General features: G+C 38.4%; 1 long non-coding RNA gene across 1 annotated transcript in view; it reads right to left on the reverse strand.

The window, feature by feature from the left end:
- Positions 1–1270: 1270 nt before the first annotated feature.
- LOC113947943 overlaps positions 1271–21047 on the reverse strand; it is a 37623-nt gene continuing 17846 nt past the window's right edge. The window contains exon 2 of the long non-coding RNA XR_003527931.1: positions 1271–1778. This is a non-coding gene — a long non-coding RNA (uncharacterized LOC113947943). The remainder of the gene's footprint in view (positions 1779–21047) is intronic.

The raw sequence follows: 21047 nt of genomic DNA on the forward strand, positions 1-21047 counted from the left end.
CAGCTAATGTCTCCTTAAAAATGATCGTTTTAAGAGGCTAACTTTGCTTTTCCTAGAAATTACTGTAGAAATCATGACTTAAACCCCCACAAACCTGAAAAGCTGGTGTTTGTTACTACATAGCCAGACCCTGACCTTCTTTTTACTCATCAACTTAGTCCTTGGCTACAGCACTCCAATGGGCCCTGTGACTCTGGCTTCCCCTCCAATTCCCTCTTCCAAAAGGAAGGTAAGCCAGAGACTGAAAAATAAATATTGTTTCAAATAAGTGCCTTTTTTTAGTTCTGTATAACAGTTTGCATTCTTTTGAATTCTTTTTTGTCCATTTTGTATAAGTACTACTTCAAATCCTTACATGATCTTTTACCATTCTCCTGTTATCTTTCCATTACCATCCCTTTCCAAACCTTTCTTACACTCTTGTAAGAGCCCTTATTTAGAAGATTTTATTTTTAAAAACCTTTTCTAAAAAGCTGAAGCAGCAGGATCTGAAGACATAAGAATGCTATTGCAAAAGAACAGGTGATCTTTGAATTCAACTGTATTATGAAAAATTTCTTAAAAAGCCCAAAAGGTGTGGTCCCCCCAAATAAATGAGAAAAAAGATAAAAGAGGGGAACAATATTTTTCTGCCAAAGTCACTGCTTAAGAAAAGCTGCAAAACTCACTTTATGAATATTTAAACCATGCCAGCAGGATATTAAATTTAAAAGGAAATTTTTTTCCAGCTTGTTCTACATTTAAACTGGGAAGTTCTATTTGGCCAACAGCAAATAGAATGAAAGAAACACAAGGAAGAGGAAGATTGCCAGGACAAAGTACAAAGAATCATACAGTCTGGGGACCAAGTGGCAGGGAACAGCAAGTGGAAAATATAAGATAAATACCTTTCTATCTTTAATTAAGTTAATTTAGAGTTAATGTTGACATCTGAATTTCTTTGAAAAGAAATTGACATTTGAAGCCCCCTAGAACTGTTTTGTCTTCTAACCTCTGTTTCTAGCTCTTTTGGGTAGAAAACGAGAATTAGAAACAAGAACCAACCTTTTAATTTTGATTAAATACACTACTGATGTGTAAACCTGAGGATGTCCACACCGTGACTTTTATGTACCACCACCTATAGATAAAGTGTTACAGGTCTGTTTTAATCACTGCTTTAGAATGAAAGTACTGTAATGCGTTATGGCTACTATTTAAGCTTCCCTCAAGCCAGCAGAGCAGCCAAAGCACATCATAAGGCCCTTCTGGTCAGAACACAAGACACTGATGACATGACATAATGCCATAATTCATTTACTGACACCATAGTGTAAAGTATGAAATACAGGTTGTCAGAAATACAATCAACACAGAGCTAACAATATTCCATCCTTGCCCTCTGGACGATTTCCAAGGCAGGAAGAGTAAACAGCCTTCTCCCAGCTTTCTTAGTTTCCACAGCTGAGAGTGTAGGATGTTTACAATACCTGTCACTCAGAGCTCTGGAAAACAGACCATATGTCAGCAGACCTCATACTGACTCCTTCACTGACTGCTGGAAACATGCAGATGTCAAGTGACGGGAAGAAAAAATCCATATCCATGACTATTGTATACCATATGAATCCAAATCAATGTTAAATCCTTTGTGGAAAAGTTGGAAGGTCTAAGAAAGAAGTTCAAAATAAAGCTGAGCTTCAGCATCTCCAGAGGACAGCCAGTGTTATTGCCACCACTGTATTGCAGGCTTACTGCCAGTTCACTCCAAAGTACTCCTGAATGTCTTGAAGTTGTGCCTGCAGAAAACAGAGAATTCACCATTTTAATGAGTGCACACAGAAAATCTAACAAACAAGCAGAAAAATGCATTCCACAAGTAAAAGCCATTATTTAATTTCCAAAGGACTTGAAGTTTTAAAGACAATTTAAAAGCAGTATCTGAAGTGCTGGTTCACAGGAGGCCTACAATATCTAGTGTATTTTTAATTATCAGAAGAATGATGGTTCTGGGACACTTTTGAATACTATGAGGAAAAGAATACTTTTAAAGACATGGCTTGTTAAATCGAAGAGTTTGATTAAATAACAACATATGACTGTTAACAGCAGTTTAGGTAGGTTTGAGACTGTATTTTCTTCTCAGAAAATGATTAAGTATTCAGTTTCCTTAAATGCATCACCTCTAAGGGAAAAAAACCCAAACAAAATTAAAAAGTAATAAAAACAATAAAAAAAACCCCAAACCAACCAACCAACCAACCAAAAAACCCCAAACAAAAAAAACCAACACCCAACCAACCAACCAAAAAAAACCAACAAAAAACCCCCCAAAAAACCCAACAGGAAAGAGGGGACTATGTAACTGCACACCCCACTTGACCGTGCATAAGAAGGCCTAGAGATTTGCAGGAGCCTGAAAAGTTGAAATAAATCTGAAGGTAGAGATCATGTTCACCTTCTAGTCTACTATAAAATAATACGGACTTCAAGGACAAAGGTGGCAAAATTTGAAAGGATCAAAAGTTTTATTTCTCAAGCTGTCTGTCCTCAATAAATCATCTCTCTGGTCAGCAGTTAAACAACCTATGCTAGTTCTGTACCAAGATTCATTTCTCCTAAAACACTCCACCAATATTTCATGTCAATGGGGTCCATGGGTTGGATCTCTCTAAGGTATACAATAGAAGAGGAAAGTCCCATTCTTTAATAAAGCAGCCACACCAATCAGAGTGTCAGGTAACTGCAAGAAACAGAAGAGCCTGGTGTTGGCTCAACAATGAATCCAGCTGTAGAAACAAAAACATAAAGTGCAGAAAGAAAATCATGGAGCTGCTCTTTCAGAAAAGAAAAAGGAGTAAATCTCAGAATAACCCACTTGTGAATCTCAGGAAGTCATCTAGTTCCAGGCCTGGTGGAGGCAGGGCCAGTTTTGAAATCCCACATGAACTGCAGTTAGACACCTTACATTGCTCATTCAAGGTTTTCCAGTTTAAGTATGATATGCAGAAGGCACTTCAGCACTTTACAAAGTCGAAATACTGTGGTAGTCCCTGACTGAATTTACCACAGCACTCTCAATCTTTAGCTAACAGGCATCTGATATTTCTATTCCTAACAGATCCTATTTTGATCCTCTTATGGCTATGACAAATTTTTTCATATTACATGATCAATCATGATACCATCCTGATATGCATCTTTTATTACTGTTGGTTAGAATCGCTATTTACTATTACTTTTCCTGTACAATTCAAATTTCAGGGCTTAAAATCAGACAGCTGACTTGGAAAATATTAACCTATGATAGACTCTAACACTAAAACAGTTTTTCCAAGTTTAAGAAATGGAAAATAATGGAAACAAAAAAATACCCCCTCCAGTATGTCCCAAAGACAAAAAACCCCACCCAAGTATGCAAATTCAGAAAGCATGGGTATTATATTCGCTAAAAAGTAAATAGCAAGAAAAAACCGCAAACTGTCTGGTTTGGGGGTTTTTTCTATAGCAGGAAAAAATTCTGCTTTCAAAATAAGCCTATGAACTATTGGAGCTGTTGGCTTCATATGCAAGAAAACTTATGAGAGTCAGTGCATTAACAGGCAACATACTGTCAGCAGGCAAAGGAAGAAGAGTTGTCAAGGCAAATGGTGCAGTGACAGGGCAATAAATACATGAAAGAAAAACAATCTGGAAATTCAGAACAAAAAAAATCAGAATAAAAACTAAGCAATATATTATGGTCTCACAGAATCATAGAATCCCAGACACTTTTGCAACTTATTATATATTCTTCAGCTCCAGCATTTACCTGAATGACACATATGACACGGGACTTTAAAAGTCAGTTTTACATATATACTGCAGACGTGCTTCTGAAAGGTGCACCAGTCAGTCATAACTTCAAACAATTTAAGGAAATCTTCTGGCAAGAATTTCATTTATATTCAACATAGTAATTCCTATTCTGAAGGGCCTACAGTCAAAACGAGCAACAGGAGAACATGACAGCAATTAAATGATGACTTCAAGCACAGCTTCACTCTGTTTCTACTGCTTCCCTACTGACTGCCTTTGACTTCCAAATCGTTTGAGGTAACTACTTTATTTTTACTAGTATTGATGAAGTCAAAGATGCATCTAAGGTGACATACTTGAGGAGGGGTAAGAAGTTACATACGTTACACCCCTTTGCCAAAACAGATGCCTGCCTACCACTTGCTAGGGACAGTTCCTCATCTGTGTCTAGGTACCCAGACAGCAGCAACCCTCCTGCCTCAGCTTTCATTGCAAAGCACGTACTTCTACAGGTGTCTGAGAAGAAATAAAGCTTTTGATTTGCCAGCAAGTCCTGCACAAAGCTAGGCTAAAATCCTGCAGCTGAAAGATCTAAGGGCGGGCACTACCTGCACAAATAGCCACACAAGTGATCATGGTCTCAGCAAAGCTATCACAGTAGCAAGGATGAACTGCTGCTGTAAAACAAACTTTCTCCCCCAGACTTCCAAGAGGCAAGGTGCTAGTGATACAGGTATCTACCCCATCTTAGAACCTGCTCTCCCTCCCTTGGCTTCACTGTCCTACACTTGAAGGACATGACTGTAAAATATAGTACAGAGAGTTATGAAAGAAGCAATTGCTAAAAGAATGTAGTGCAACAACAAAACCTACAACCCCAAAACCCAACTGAAGCACTGCCCTGCCATCACCTGGAAAGAAGGGATTGTGAATTGTTCAACAAATGCCACACTATAAAGAGACTGCATTCGTTCATTCACTTCATTTCACAAGGGGGCACAAAAGAGAGGGACTGAATAGAAAACCTGTCTCTTCCCTTTTTATCAAGTTAGGTATTTAATTTCTTGTAATGATAAGAAGTTGGGTGCCAATGTAAGCAAATTATCACTGCTCACTTTACAGAATATTTGTTATAGTCTGAACCACTCAATTATATCACTCAACAGCAAATGGCCAAAAAAAAAAAAAAGAAAAATAACCCTGTTTGTAAACAGGAAGAAAATTATATATATGTTGTATGGTCTAACACCTTTACAGTCTTGTCAGATGAGCTGACATTATGCTACTTTCTGTGACTTGTGGACCTCTGAAACAGCTAATCTTTCTGCTACCTCTGCATCAGACACACCATTAAAATGATGGAAACTATCACTGAACATTATGGATATTATGCCATTAGCAAAACTAATGAGGCACTATTTATATACTAAGCCATCTTACACTGCCTTTTACAAAAGTTCAAAACAGTCTCCAAAAGCTTCTTCAAAATCTATAATGCACACAGGGAAGGCTAATCTACCTACGAAGAGACTACCTCATCCACCTGCAGTGACCTACTTGAGGGGCAAAATACTTGTGCTGAATGCCCCTTCCGAATACAGACAGCTTAAAAAGCAGCAGGCCCAGTGAAGACTGCAATGTATTTAAAACTCTTCCTTCCTTGCCTGGTGGAGTCCTGGAATAAAGACTGTGTGGTCTTAACATTTGGAGATATTCCCAAATTACCTCTTCCACTGAACAGCCACTCCTCTAGAAGCAGACAGTAACATCTATAGTACAACAGCCAGGTCAGTTTGAAGTAAGAGTTGAGATTTAGACTTGGGAAGGAGCAGGCAAAGTGGCAGGCATCCTTCAAGCTTAGCTAGATCCCCCTTCATGTGTCTTCATTGTGTGGTAGCCGTGAAGACTAAAAATGTCCCACTTCTGCTGCCCTCCTTGTACACAAAGCAGCCTTTCCCTCAAAATTGCCGAGTTTACCTTCTCACCTGCCTGCTCCTGGAAGAGCACACAGCTTCAGTGAACAACTTCTGGTCCAACTTTCTCAAAAAAACCCTGGCATGGTTCTAAGATTACTTCAAGCCCATGATGATGAATTCTGGTTTTTCCCATCCTGAATATTCTGTGTTCCATTGTGGAAACAATGGAATGTAAAGAGAATCTCGGAATGTTAAAAGGAACACCGGGGTCACTGTCTGATGGGGAAGACTTAAAAATGGAGGTGAATCTTGGTGCTCTACTTTAGCAGCTGCATCTGCCATCAGCTTCAAAGAAAGAAACCTATCCCATTCATTGTCTTCATGAGCCTTGCAACTCTTTGAAGGAAGGGGAGAAAAAATAATAAAGTTTCCTTTTTCACGTAACTGCTATAACACAAACACAAGAAAAAAAATCTGAAATCAAAGTCAGTGTATGTTTAAACTGCGTAAAAGAGAGATTAGTTTCAACCATTTTAAACCTTTTTTTCCCTGAGAGTCAGAAGCAACACAGTGGGAGAAGAACAGCCACAACACAGAAGCCACAAAATACAGTGGAATAGATCAAAATACAAAAGCAAGCAGATTCTAGACATCTTTAAATTAAAAATATTTCAAATACCATATAAACTACCACTAGATGTCAGTACAGCCTAGAGAATTACCGGTTCGACCCTCTACTCAAGGCTAATAAAGGTATTTATTTAACATCTCCCACAACTGTCCAGGTACACAAATCCAGCCCTGCCACCAGTCCTAAATGGAAAGAGTCACGTGAAATAGAAAGCCTCCCTTTCATACAGAGAAGCAGCCCCGAGGCTTCACATATCTCATTTGCATGTTATCAATATGAAATAAAAAACAAGCAACAAAGCTGTAAGAATAGGCATAAATTTCTACTGCTGCAGGACATCAAGAACCAACTTGATACTAAATCTCTACGTAAGGTTCAATGCTTTCCTTCCTCATACTTGTCAGACTCTAACTATGGCATTCATCTTGGCCCCACACATTCCCATTCCCTCTGTTCCCAAATAGCTTTAGTCTCCATAGATTATGCTGCAAAGTGTCAGGGAATATTTAGCAGTCAGGTTGCTAAGCTAAATAAAGCTTTTCTGCAAAACAAGCATTACCATCTCTGTCCTTGTGCTACAGCAGAGGCTCCCTCCACCTTCTCCCCATCTCTGATTTTTGACAAGAGTTGCAAAGGAAAGTGTCTCCAGAGCATCCCCAGATGAGGTGATTTTGCTTCGAAACTTCTAACAGCACCCTTTATCTCACTTCTTCATGCAAATAAATAACAAAATCTAAAATTTCTTGATGGTAGAAATTAGTTTCAGCATAAAAACATTTTTGCTGCTTCATGTCCAAATTCAGTTACACACCTGGCTACTGTTAACTAGAGAAGATTCACAGGCTACTTAAATAAAGAGCAGAACTTACTTTAGACCATTGGTGCAGAAATGAAAAACAATCAAAAAAGGAAAGAAACCACTCCCCCATCCCAAACATAATCTAGATTATTTAGTTTCAGCAAGTATTTTCAACTTTGCTAGTTTATAGATCGAGCTTTCTGTCCTACCACAATCAACAGGTCTGTCTTTGAAGCAAAAACATGTATTTAGAGAGCGCCAGAAATTGTAGAAATACCAGAAAGAATCTTCAAGTGATTAAGAAACCTAACTTAAAATTCTTGCTTGACGTAGAACCAACGGATGTTGGTGACATCTTGATTCCCATTTTGTGTGAAATATGCAGGTAAGCAAAGCAATATACATTGACCTATGGATATTTACATCACGAAAACTTCATTTGAAATTCATTTCTTAGGTATAAGACTAATGTAAGAAATCACGTTTATAATTTTAATACTGCCTTGTTGCACAATCTTACAAAAATCTCTTGTATTTTCTTACCAAATGCAATCAACTCAGTGGTATATTCTTAGGTCCAATGTGAAGAACTTAAAAGTAATATAATTAAAAGAAATGTGTTAAGTTAAAAACTGTGAACAGAAAATTAACGCTTTAGGCAGATGGCTAGGAAGAGAACTTACTGAAATATCTCTGTTGTGCTTTACAGGGTCGTTTTAGCACAGCTCTGAGGTTTCAGCTTCAGTATTAAACCAACCACACTCTTAGATTTCCTTTGCATGGTTTCATATCTCAGACTGAATAAAATTGGAAGAGCAACAGAAGTACAGATACACGGAGGCTTTTTTTGAGCATTTATGTTTTTTTAACATCATCATCATGGCTGGGCTTCGCGAACGAAGATTTGGGAAGGCTCTATCCACATTTGCTACAGGCACGCTGGTGGCTTATGAGGCCAATACATGACAGACATATCCGATTGCAAAAGGCACAGCAGAAAGACTCCTTAGATGGTGTATTCTGCAAGACATGGTTCTTTCTGCGTTGCCTTTTCTCCTCGAGAGTGATCCTGCGTGTGTTCTCGAAGGAGACAGCTGCGTTATAGATGGTGTGTCTCCAGGCCTCCCGATTTGAGGCCAGAGTAGACCAGTTATGGTGATCAATAAGGCCAAGGCTGAGATGTTGTTTCAGGGAGTCCTTGTATCTTTTCTTCGGGGCTCCTCTCATGCGGCAGCCAGCGGCAAGTTCACCATAGAGCACGATCTTAGGGAGGCGGTGGTCCTTCATCCTTGAGACGTGCCCGGCCCATCGCAGCTGCGTTCTCAGTAACATGGCCTCAATACACGGTATGAGACAAAGAATTAATTTATCTTTGCTCCTTGACCTGATACTGATTTAAGAGTTAATCCAGCAACCTGGGTTAACAAACCTGCACTATTAAAAAAACAAGTAGCAATGACTTCACCTCTCATCTCTCCATGAGAAACTGAGGTTGCTGATGGGACATTCATACTCCTGGTTCTCTGAAACCTGAACTGGCTCTTAATCTTTGCTGGTTTTATCAAAGACTCGCCCTTGTAAAACGGCATTAGAGATTTTTTAACATAGACAGCTGGATAACTTGGGATATTCATATAAAAAGAGATATAAAAAGCAGAGAGACAGACAGCATCCTGGAAGATTTATCTCCTATAATGTGGAAGGGGATATGGAGTACAAACTACCTATAAATTGAGCAGCAGCAAATACAAAAACTGAAGTTGAAGTACATTGCTTCGTGGGAAACCCCCAAACCACTTAAAATGGCATCCAAATTGTGTCCAAAGGAAGAGTGCCTCTAATTTCATCTAAACTAAGCCCTGAAACCTCCTTTCAATTCAGGTGAGCCACATAGTATCAGAAGTTTCTCTTAGAGGAATCTAATCACCAAAGAGGGAAGGCAAGTTTTGTTGCAAAGCAGACTAAGTGCTTAATTAAACATAAAAATTACAAGCGTGTTTCACCTTGCTTTTGAGTTTCATCAGGAAACCTTTCACAATTCCTATTTTGTTCCATACAACTGCAGGTCTTTGTCAGGTTAAAACAAGAGGTAATTTATGTGCACTCTCTAAATTGGAATTTTTAATTCATGATCTTGGCTCTAATTGTAACAAAGGCCCTTGAGGCTCATAGTTTCTCTCTGTTAACCTCTCTCCCTCAAATTCTCTACACGTAAACACTTGTTTCTACAACAGCTCTTCTGCAAGTCATTTTTTCCCCACTTTTTTCACATTCAGAACATGCAAAACCCAAACTCAAGCGTCTAAGTTTTCACACATGCCACTTGCTCATTCTGAATTCGCTATGTTCAGGTGACAAGTACTATTCCAGTCACTCTCTCTTTAGGAAATCTCAAGAACATTACCTCAAGAGTACATGACTCAACAGCCAGCTTGCACACTATGCCAGAATAATAGAATAGGTGGCTCCTTTCCCCTGGGAAATCTAGCTTCTTAAAAATCAAAGTTTTAAGAAGGTAAAGAAGAATTTCAGCTTCTGGAGGAGCAAAATTGCAAAGATGCACTTAAAAGTTACTGAAGAGTTCACATCAGCAGCAAAGTTTGAGTAGAAAGAAGTTTACAGTTACTACTATTTAGCACAACCTAATTTCCTAAAATCTTTAAATTAAAAGTTCACCCTTGACTTTCAAAGGAGGTTTTGCATCCTTCTCTATATTACCTGAACTATGTTCAGCTAGCCTTTAACATTTCCTCTACACCCACCAAGTATTTAGGTCTGCTGCTGAATCAACTGCAGCAAATGGCATTCAAGCTGTGAGACTTTGTCAAAGGCTGGCATTTCAATAGTTACATGGCAGTATTCAATGACTGTGCAGATGGAGAATGGTGGATGCATCTTTTTTCCTCAATGAAAAAGGTTCTAAAGATGCTTTTAATAAAGGGTATTTGCCATCCTGAAATGCTGTCATTTTTATGCAGTCAAGTGGGAATAAGGTTTGGCAGAATGTTTGAAACGCTTGTATATTCAATTTTTCTTGCTGCTGTTGGTTTAAGAGTTCTATTAAATTCACAAAAAAGAATTAAGCAATGCAGAAAGCATTTCTTATTGCTAATGGCTTATAGTTCCTACAATCATGTTAAAATAGTTTTGTTGGTTGATTTGTTCTTAATGAAAACCCCTTTTCAAGGATTTACAAATAAGTTTAATGGAAAAGTATGCACTATTAGGGAATTTTCATCCTTGAGCTATTTTCCTCACCCTAGATCACTCAATTCTTCACTAAATACCCAGACTTTCATTTCATCTCTAAGCACAGTAGTTGCCTTAAATTTCAGTTTCCTATTTTCATCCTAGATCTTCTTCAGTGTTCTTGTCAAATTCCAAAGATATTTGCCCTGTTCCATCCCTGTGTGTTTTTAGTTGTCAATCATCTTTTCTATGACAGCTCTTTTATTCTGCTACTCCTTCCTTCCCTATCAGAAGATATTCAATTTGCTTTTAAAGTGTAAATCTTTAAAAGCTCTTCTGGAGCCCATTCAATCTCTGGAAGGTCTACTTTGCAGTCAAAAAAAACTTGCCCCCATTGTGAACATGGTCCAAAAAACTGCCTCTTCTCCAAATCTGTGTCCAATGGCACACACGCAATCTTTCTTCATCTCTCCATCACTTCAAGAAAAACATACCTGCCAACTCAAACACATCATTAATACTTGCAACTCCCCAGACCCAGCCAAACACCTAGTTTTGCAGATTCTTTATGCATAAAATCTAAATTGCAGTCCTTTCAAATGATCCTTATCTTTCCATCTCATCCAATGACTCTTTCTCTTTCAGGTTTGCTTTCACACAACATTCTCCAGTGAAGAAAAGGCAAAAATCTTGCTGTGACTACAGTACATTCAGAAACCTACTGCCAGAAAGAATACTCTAAGAAGTCATCTCTTTACATCCTCACAAGGCTACCTGCCCCTTTTCAGCTGAATCAAACAGCTGCTACTGTCATGGTTAAGGCCTATCAAGGCCTGCAATCATCTTTGCCCTTAGTAAGACATCTTCTCTGCCTCCAGTATCACATGAGGTTAGACTCTGTTGTTTATGTTACAGTTTCTGTTAAGCCTCATTTGTGCTTTCTTCTACCTTGTCTTAACAGAAATACAACTTCTGAGTCCCCAGCCTTCCTCAGAGTCCTCCTGTTCACACTGCCTACACTAAAAGATTTAAGAAACAAACTGGTGTTACCGGGTTACCAGCTGCACCAGCGCTGCCTCGCCTGACAGTCCAACCATTCATGGGAAGGTTAATCTACATATATGGATCCAGAACTATTCCAGAGATTTCACAGAAACCATGGTGCTCGACACCACAACATTCTGCAGTCACACTGAACATCTGACTGACAACTTATGAAGTCACTTAAACCATTTTAGTCTCAGGCTGACAAATTAGCAACACCAAATAAAAATTTGAGAGCAGCAACAGTCATTACTGGAAGCAGCAATACTGAAACTGAAAAAAACCCAAAACCTTTTCAGCAATAATTTCACCACTTGGCCATAAATACAGCAAAAAATCTCACCTGAACATACTTTCTTTTCTCCTAAATAGGCAGTAAACTTAAAACTTCTTTACTAGTATTTCAGTGAGGCTCATCACTATGGTACGTGAGCAAATGAAGAAGATCAAGTTGCTCATCTGTATTAAACAACAGCTGCTGCAGGTTGAAAACAAGCAGGGCTTCAGTTTTACAGAAACTCAGCTGAGGTTTCTGTTTAGCAAAGACATGTATTTGAAACAAGGCATGGATCCAGATCCCATTTGATATGGTTCTTCCCGATGCATAGATTTCAGGTAAATTCAATAGCCCCTCTCTCTCTCCTCGACATAAAAAGCTTTTCCCTCTGTGTGCTAACAGGATTAAGTGTCACATTTAAATTTTATCAAACTTCACTTTGTTTTCTCACCCCTTCCCTGAATTAGCAGATTACTGCTGAAGCAGGCAATGAACACACAGCTTCTCCCACTCGTTAACATCACGGACACGCTGTGGCACGGATCCAAGCCCTGTTTTCCTGCAGAGGATATAGCTTCTGTGGATGTGAACAATCTCCAGCAAAAGCTTAACACATCGTCCCATTTCCTCTGTTGGAAGGGAGTCTCCCAACTTTTGCTCAGAACAAACAGAGTCCTGGAGCCAGCCCATGGAACAGTGTTTACAGAAACAGCAATGTCACCAATAGAAGAGATTCGAATACTTTGGAACAAAAATAGTCTGAAGGAAAAAAGAAGCAGTAGTATTTTTTTTGCATGAAAAAGTAGTAAATTAAGCATTAGTCAAATGCTGATACAATTTTTTAGCTATTTTATATGGAGGCTTCCTTAAAAACCATATCTATTTTACTGTGGTTAAAGTAAATCTTATGCTGAACAAAGGAACTGAAAGGTACCAATTCAGCAACAGTTCTGTATTTCCATTCCCACCTCTCCTCTTGCTGCCTAACTTAAACATGTACAAATAAGGGGCCCAAGTAGTGCCAATATAAAAGAACACTTTTTTTGTAGTGGGATTTGCTTTAATTTTTTTTAACACACTGAAAAACTTAAGATTCCCCCAACTTTGTGAAAATATAAAGGGTAGCTGAAGTATTTACAAAGATTCTGCACCATCTGTAATTCTTCATACATGCACTTTGACAACTTGATTTAATTAGTATCAACCTTTCACCACTTAGCATGCTGCTAAGTATTAGTCTATTTTTATTTTATTTATTTTAAGGAAGTGGAACAATACAGTGATCATCAAAAATAGCACATCAAAATAGTACACCCTGTACCCTGTACTTAAACAAATAAATACAGAAAATTATAATCCAAGAGTAGGATATATAAATATAAACTCTAAGTTTCAAGAAGTTCATGAGAATTATAACTTTTGAAAAACTCAGTCCATCTGGTAATTGAAGTGGCTTCAATCTCACAGTTACTAGCACAGGAATGGAGCAGAAAGCTGCTCTCAGCATCCATTTTGCCTGTGAATCAAACTTGTAACATCATGTAGTCAAGGTATAAGACAAGGCAAGCAGGCATAAGAGAAAAATGCATCACATTTTTTTCTTGCTTTTACCTCACTTCCAGTCTACAATCTGCCTGAGGACTATGACAGACACAACTGGTAGGAAGCAAGAGGCAAAGAAGTGTCAGAGACAATGTGAATATCCAGGCTCCATCCAAGAAGCAGGAAGGAAGAAACTTGAGGGTCAGCAGCAGAAGGTAAGGGCAGAGATAGGCTCTAGCACAAGACTTTTCACAAGTAAATGGCTTGGCAATAAAAATAATATTTTTTAAAGTTTCCATGTCTCCTCCCACACTGAAGCTGCTAAATCTCATCCTGTTGCCCTGTTCAGGGCTGTTAATCTTTATGCAAACATGAAATGGTGCTACTCACCTCCAGATCTTCTCTCTGTACAAAAATTAGCAGGCTACTTCTTACAAAACTAATTTGCAAGAAACCTCTTCTAGATCCAACCAAATAGCGGACAGAGACTTCATTTTCTTTCCCAACTCTTAAAACACCAGGAAAGTTTGGAAAGAACATAGAAAAAAAAAAGAAAATAATTTTAAAATAAATAAATAGAGCAAATAAGCCAGCAACTGCCTACAGTTTGCCTGTGCCCTTCCTGGTTAAAGATGAGGGCAGGCAGCTAGTTATTTCAGATAGACCCCATTTAACTTCCTGAAATGAAAGTCTGCCAAGTATTAAAGGGAGAAGAAAGGGATGTAGGCAGATTGTGTACTTCCTTTCTAGAGATATTTTTTACTAGCATTGCAATTCTACAGTTCTTACTAAGGGAACGGATGTGTTAGGCAGAGTTCAGCAACATGCTTCATTCAATCTCCACTTCCACAGTTGGTGGAAGTTATTAGCATGGTGCTAATAACACCAAGGCTGTGGGTTTGATCCCTGTACAGGCCCTTCACTTAAGTCCAGCTTAAGAGCTGGACTTGATCCTTGTGAGTCCCTTCCAACTCAAAATATTCTGTGACTCTGTGATTTATCACTTCAGAATGATGTTCAATTTTACATCATGTGTCTCCGAATTCTTTAGAAAGACAGAACGTTGACACAAGTTTGCTGCATTAGAATTTATGGCAACAACAGCTAATTTCTCTAACCAGATCTGAATGCATACACCTTATTTTACTCTTATTGTTTAAAGTGTCTGAAGGCTTAAAATAAACTGAGAGCTGACACAAAACATAGTAAAAGCCTATAATATATACTAGCCTCCAAGTATGATTGCATTCAAGGTATATTAGTTACTTTTTTGGTCAGCTCAAAAAATCGTTTGTCCCGCCAGCTGATATTTCTCTCCAAGGAGAAGAAAAATGGTTTCACAAATCAATTCCAGCAAATCAGAGTATTAGCAATGAGGCAAAATGCAATCAAATCAAAGTGATGATTTATTGCTTACAATGAAAACTAGAGAATTTATACCTTCATATGTTCTTTTCAGTAATCAACTGATATTCTGCAAGACAGTTCAAGAAATTCAATGCAAACTATTTCTTAATATATGATGTATGTCACAACCCTGATTTAGTTCATGATGCAATTTTAGCACATGCTGTTTCTATACTTCACATGCCAGAACAGATTTGCTGCAGGCACAGAAACATCTTCGGAAAGTTAGAAATTACTTGCTTCTAAGGCAAAAATGCTTTATCTGTACATTATAAGTTGAATTGTACGTGTTTTATTAGGAGCTATTGAATCTCTAGGAGCAAACACGCCTCACCAGTATCCAAAACAGACAGCGGATGCTCTACAGATGCAGTCAGAAGTGTTGGCTTGTTCTATAGCTTTCATGGAGGAGAATGTATATGACACTACCTTTAGGTCAGTACACCCAGCAAGTGCGGTCTGCCACCAGTTTAGAAAACTTCTCTGCAGGAGAAGCACTGACAGTGATATGACCAAGTCTAGTCACCCATGTCCTAAGACATCAGACAGTTAGAAGCCAGAAGCTTTAGGGACTTAAAGCACCAACATCTTTCCTAGAAACATTTTAAACCTGTTTTAGCTATGATGAATGAGTACATTTACGTAATCAAGAGGAGTTGTAGACAATAAGCACTTCTGAACACAAGGCAAACCACACACACCTCAAGGTAAGTACCCAGGTAGGAATATCTACGCTTCTACCCTGCTGTGTGAGCACCTTCATAAACATCAAACGTTAAGTTGGCAGTGGAAAAAAGACACATGTATAACCACAGAAAAGTAGTAGACAGGCTTAGAACTGGGTTCAGCTGACACCACTGCAAGGAAGATTATTTCCATACCTTTATTTTATGCTTGCAGCTTTTTGTCTGTGTCATAATGAGAAACAGTTATTCCTTCTTCCTCTCAATGTATGTTCACTCAGCAGTATAAGAGCTAAACCACTCTTACATCAGTGATACGGGCAAAAGATCCAAATCATTCCAAAATAACACTGTTCTCACAAGCAGCAACTGCAAAATGCCTGAAGCAAAAATGTGTCAAGTGCCAAATTTTAGTTATTCAAATCCTGTCATGTTCTCCTTTTCCTAAATTTCATTCCATTTAACTAACATGTGAAAATCCTCTAATTCCATTTTACTAACATGTGGAGAACCTTAAGATATTCCTTTTGAAGAGGAGAAATGCTCAAATTAGGAAACTTGCATGTTATTTTTCAGTATGAGTTCACATCTCATTTACAATCAGATTCTCAGCTCAGCACACTGACATGGAAGGGAACGTAACAGAAAAATAAGATCTGTTAACAAAGCTGGTATCTGCAGTCAGTTTCTCTCAGGCATGAAACACCCAACTTTCCAGGATAGCACTAGATATATTCGTATAAAATATCTTTGTGACAGAAACGAACAAAAGAACAACAAGGCTTCTTTACAGATTTCCTTATACAAGACATAAAATCCTTCTGTGTAGATAGTTGCTATGGTGCAGACTTAAGGGGAAAAAGAGGGGAGATCAGACTTCTTGTTTACAGGTTTCCAATATGCTCCACTTGATCCATCTTGAAATTGAAACCCTTCAGCTTTCTGTCTTTAGGCTGTCAGATGATAGAGAACAAACACAGTGTTAGCAACTTTATAAAGCTCCCACATTTTCTGCACAGATCTAGGGAAAAACATCCGCAGACAGTAGGGACAATCTAGTTTCAAAAAGAATAAAAGCCATGCTAAATCCTGAAAGACTTACTAAAGGGAAAAGAGACTTACTCTGGGAATGAAATGCCAGATTAGCTTTGAACACTGTCAACACTTCACCACAATGTAACACTGCGTGGATCTATAAAAAAAATACGCTGTTTTGGCATTGTCAGGCAAAATCCTGATTCTTCTGAGAACTTCTTACACAGGTTTTATCCAAACGGGTATGCCCGTCTATTTACAGATTCAAGAAGAATAAGACAAAGACATTTACGGTAAGATTCAACTCTCTAAGACACCTAAACCATATAAAGACACAGCTTCTGCTACAGTCAAAAAAGCCTACAGAAAGACTCAGCTTATCCTACAGCAGACACTTGAGGTTAGTTCAGGTACCTAGACACAGGTATCGGCTGTCAGTTTAAGCGCCTTGAGAATTTCACCTCACTTCCAGTGGCCTTATGCGATTTTCACCAATGCTTTAGTGATCCTAATTGGCACTATGTTTAGGTAGGGGACTAGAGGGCTACTATTCAGGTCCCACTGACTCTACCAAGGAAATTTTCACCAATCAGGAAGACAGAGCACAGAAACTTGGTGCAAAAGGATAAAACTTAAATGTTCTTCATCAGTCGTGAACAGAATGCATCCTTTATCTTTTGACAGTTGACAAGAACTTAGCTATCACTTTTAGAATACTCTTAGACTGTTCTTTATTGTGGTTCTGGTGCTATGTAAGAGTTTTGGCCTTTGCAGTCACTACTTTAGGGTCCCATTTTTTACAGAAGCAGCCAAACGTAATTTCTTCTCTAGATCCCTTATTCACTAGCCAGAAGATTAGTCTAGAACCTTTTTGCCAAGAACTTCTATATAACCTGGTCTGCATAAACTGTCTTAACTTTTTTTTAGTACGGTGCATAAAACCTACTCATACAGAACAGGTTAGTTCTACCATTCAGTCAGTGACCAGTCTGGTTCTATCATACACTGTGCTTTTACTGAACATGCAGGGTGAGGTTAGAAATTACCACCTGATCTTACCCAATCCAAGATAATTCCAAGGTTTAGGAACTTAATGATGCAGTCTTCCTAAAATACGTACAAGTTCCCTGCATGAGGATGCCTTTAAAGACCTCCAGAGGGAGATGCTGTCCAATTTCTGGCATTTAAATTGCTTCAAACATCCATCTTAGGCATCATCGCTGGCCACACCAGCATCTTGCTACGGCCTGCATATTCTACTCTGTCAGGTCAGGAATTCAAAACTCAAAAATAAATAGGAGGGGAAACAAGACATGTGACAACTTTCAAATTCTATAGCAGTTTTCTTGCTCCCTTTAGAGTGTAACTTATTCATGCTCCAAATGCTATTGTTTGCCATGATCTATTTATATTTCTTTACCTTTACTGTTCAAACAACGTGTAAAAATATTATTTTCCATATTGTCACACATGCCTAGAAAGCTTAAGCAATGCCCCAAACTGTTTACTCCCCACTACTAGCAAACAGCTTACACTGAAACAGTAGCATCTAATGTCTACTTATGCTACTACCAGCACCACAAGAAATCTGAAGAAGAAAAAAACAATACACTGGAGGGTATTGGCATAGCCTTCTTTCCATCATTTTTTTGGTTCTTCCATCTTCTGGGATTTGTTTCCAAGAGAAGATCATTAATTTCCTGGTTGTTAACCCTGAACCGCTCCTGACTGTTTTCTGCCTACAGAAATCAGACCTTCACCAAGTCCAAACTGGGACAGAACAACCACTAACTTTTAAACACTAGGGAAAATATTGTCCCTTCACGTTTACAGGCATAAGTAGTTCTGCTTTCCTTCCCATTTATTTAACAAGCACCGGAATGATTCTGCTAATGTAGCTATAACCCAGTTCTCATAGCTCAGAGATAAGGGACACTGCAAGGAAACCACCAGGCATCCCGTGCTTCTATAGCTATACTCATTACACACAATCCACCCAATAGTAGGGATATTTAAGAGAGTCACAAGGTTCCCATGGAGAGAGAGCTGAGATTTTGTCACATTTTATTCCAAATCTACTGAAAACAGAAGAGCTTTTGCCCAGGCAATTCTGGCAAGTACTTCCAGTATTATCCTGGCTTGCCAAACTGCATTTAGATTTTGCTGGACTTATTTACTTGTTTAATATGCTCAGAGAAATAGAAACATTTGTTGCTGTAGAGAATTTGGCTTACTTTGAAGACCTGGAACAACACTTAAAGATGAATCAGAGACTGACTGACTTAGGAATTTGATACATTAACCTCAGCTCATAGTGGTGTTGCATGCTGAAGTGCTAGAAGTAATCCATAGCACAGCTACTTCAGGTCTGACACCAGACAACTCTCTGAACTCTCAAACGACACTTTCATTGTGTTATTTTTATATAGCCAAGTTCTTGCCCCTTTCAAAAGAACTATCCAACACGAGCTGTAAGATGATCCTAAAGATCCACTTTAGGAGTCAAAACAGCACAACTATGTTTTAGGACAAACTCAGCATTCTTTGCTGATTGCATGGAAATAAATCCTAAAGGCTTGATTTTCAGAAGAGATTAAGCATTCAGTCTCTCTCTCTCTCTCAAACACAAAGTTACAGCCCTTTAAGACCCCTTTAGTTAAAGGCTGATCCCTCCCACGCTGTTGTCCCTACCCTCACTCCCCATAGGGCCAGTCAGTGCTCTGCTTCCACCCTGTCAGTGAGGCACGCAGGAATGCTTTTGATCAGACGCATCAGAGGTACGCTGGTGACATAGCTTGCCTGACAGAATCACGGTTTGACTCAAAACATGGAGTGAAAATACTGAAGTATTTGAAAAACATTATCTGCGGTATTTGTTTTCAAGGTTTTGTTACTGTTTCTCCATTGTTTGTCCATTCCACATTTTCAGCTTTACTAGCTTGCTTTTTCTCCTTTTTTTTTTTTTTTCCTGGGCAAGGCCTTCCTTCTTCACGTTCTCTCCATTCCCCCATGTCCCGACATTACCTCACAATAGACAAGCTATGTACCTGGTCATAGCCATGGTCCAACTATCCTCAAAGCACATACTGCTAGAGAAAAATATGAAATACTGCTCAAGCTTACATAGTGTCATTTTTCTAGCTCCTGACTGTTATAATATAAATTCATCTTGGAGGCATAGCATTTCGTATAATTCTTTCCTTTGCCTTTTAAAAGCACATATTCTTAAAACTCCTTTAACCCATTATTCAGTAGGCACCTATAATGTATTTTTCACAAACAGAAAAATTAAGTATAAAAATAGCCTACATTTCTGGTTTCTAAATGTGTATACATACATATTTTGGTTCCATTCACAGTGAACAGTACCAACTTGCTTCCTGAGAGATACAACTATGGATCTGGAGGAATACCTGTGGATTCCTCTAGATAAACCAACAAAAAAATAAACCAAGAGAAGAGAAAGAATGAAAGCCTCTCCACTCCAGGGAAACATACCACTCAGTGATGATTCTTCACTGAGACTTTTAAATCTGTTCACCAAATTATTATCCCTCAGATATGCTAATTTTATCAGGATGTTTGGGTTGCCATCTTCAATATCCTGAAAACCATCATAAAGGCTAGTGTTTGTATGAGGCTATCAATCTGTCTGACTTAACATGAAATAAAATAAAAAGACAACATAATAAATGAGTTTCATTTCCCAGTAGGACCTACTCCACTTATCTACTTTGGTCCAAGTCCTACTTCAGGATTTCTGTGCAAAACCATGTTAAGTTGACAGCAATTGTACACTCTACTCCCCCAGTTAAGCCCTGGCACAACTTAGTTTCCATCTGTAATCTGAAGTACTCTAATTTTAGATTAGCAATCCACAGAGTTTCTTATATTAATCCTCTCGCATTCTTTGATACAAGTTACTGGCATCTTCTAAGCTATGTCCTATTTTAATAGCTGTTGTTAAACATCCCCCTGGCTGCTAAAGTGGAAAGAAAGGGACCAAAGAAAGCATCTGACTAAAATCCAGCTTTTTAACCACATACCTGACAAATCTATAGAATATAGTCTTTAGGCACTGCTCTATAATTTTGACTACTACCTGGTCGTGAAACACCAACATTAAAATTACTTTTGTTTCTAATAAAAATCTTTCGTTCTCTGACTGTCCAGCTGTCCTCCCTCCATCCATGTAATTTTCTTACTAATTTTATACGTTGCTTCATTATCTGCTAATTTATATTCATGGAATAAAAGCTGACAGACATCTATTTAGGGATTTCTTGTGCCAGGAGGAAGGGAAAGAATATTTTTAAGTGCCATTTCCACCTCTGTTCTCAGACATTTTTATCTTTCCTATCTCCCTTGATTGTGGATTCATCCACAACCAGTAAGATTTTTGTAAGCCATTCAAAAGCATTACATTTTTTTCTGTTCATATTTCATCTTTCCCCTTGTGTTGTTAAAAGCTTTCTACCTTTTGAATTTCTTCCTTTGAGGAAACAGACTTCTATAAGCCATGATACCCACACCTGAAGTAGTTAACCTAGACTGACTTTGAAGCTAAAGGAGAGAAATAAGCAGGGCAACTGGGGATAAATCATGCTATTCCTAAATTCATATCTAAAATAAATCATATAGAATTGTCCTGTAAAAGGGCTTCTCCTTACTCATTAAAAGCCTAAAACAGTCCAGCTCAGACATATTTAACTACAGCACGGGTGCAGTAAGTTCAGCAATATGAATC

The sequence above is a fragment of the Corapipo altera genome, unplaced genomic scaffold, assembly GCF_003945725.1.
Source record: "Corapipo altera isolate COAL_440 unplaced genomic scaffold, ASM394572v1 2, whole genome shotgun sequence".
NCBI lineage: Eukaryota > Metazoa > Chordata > Aves > Passeriformes > Pipridae > Corapipo > Corapipo altera.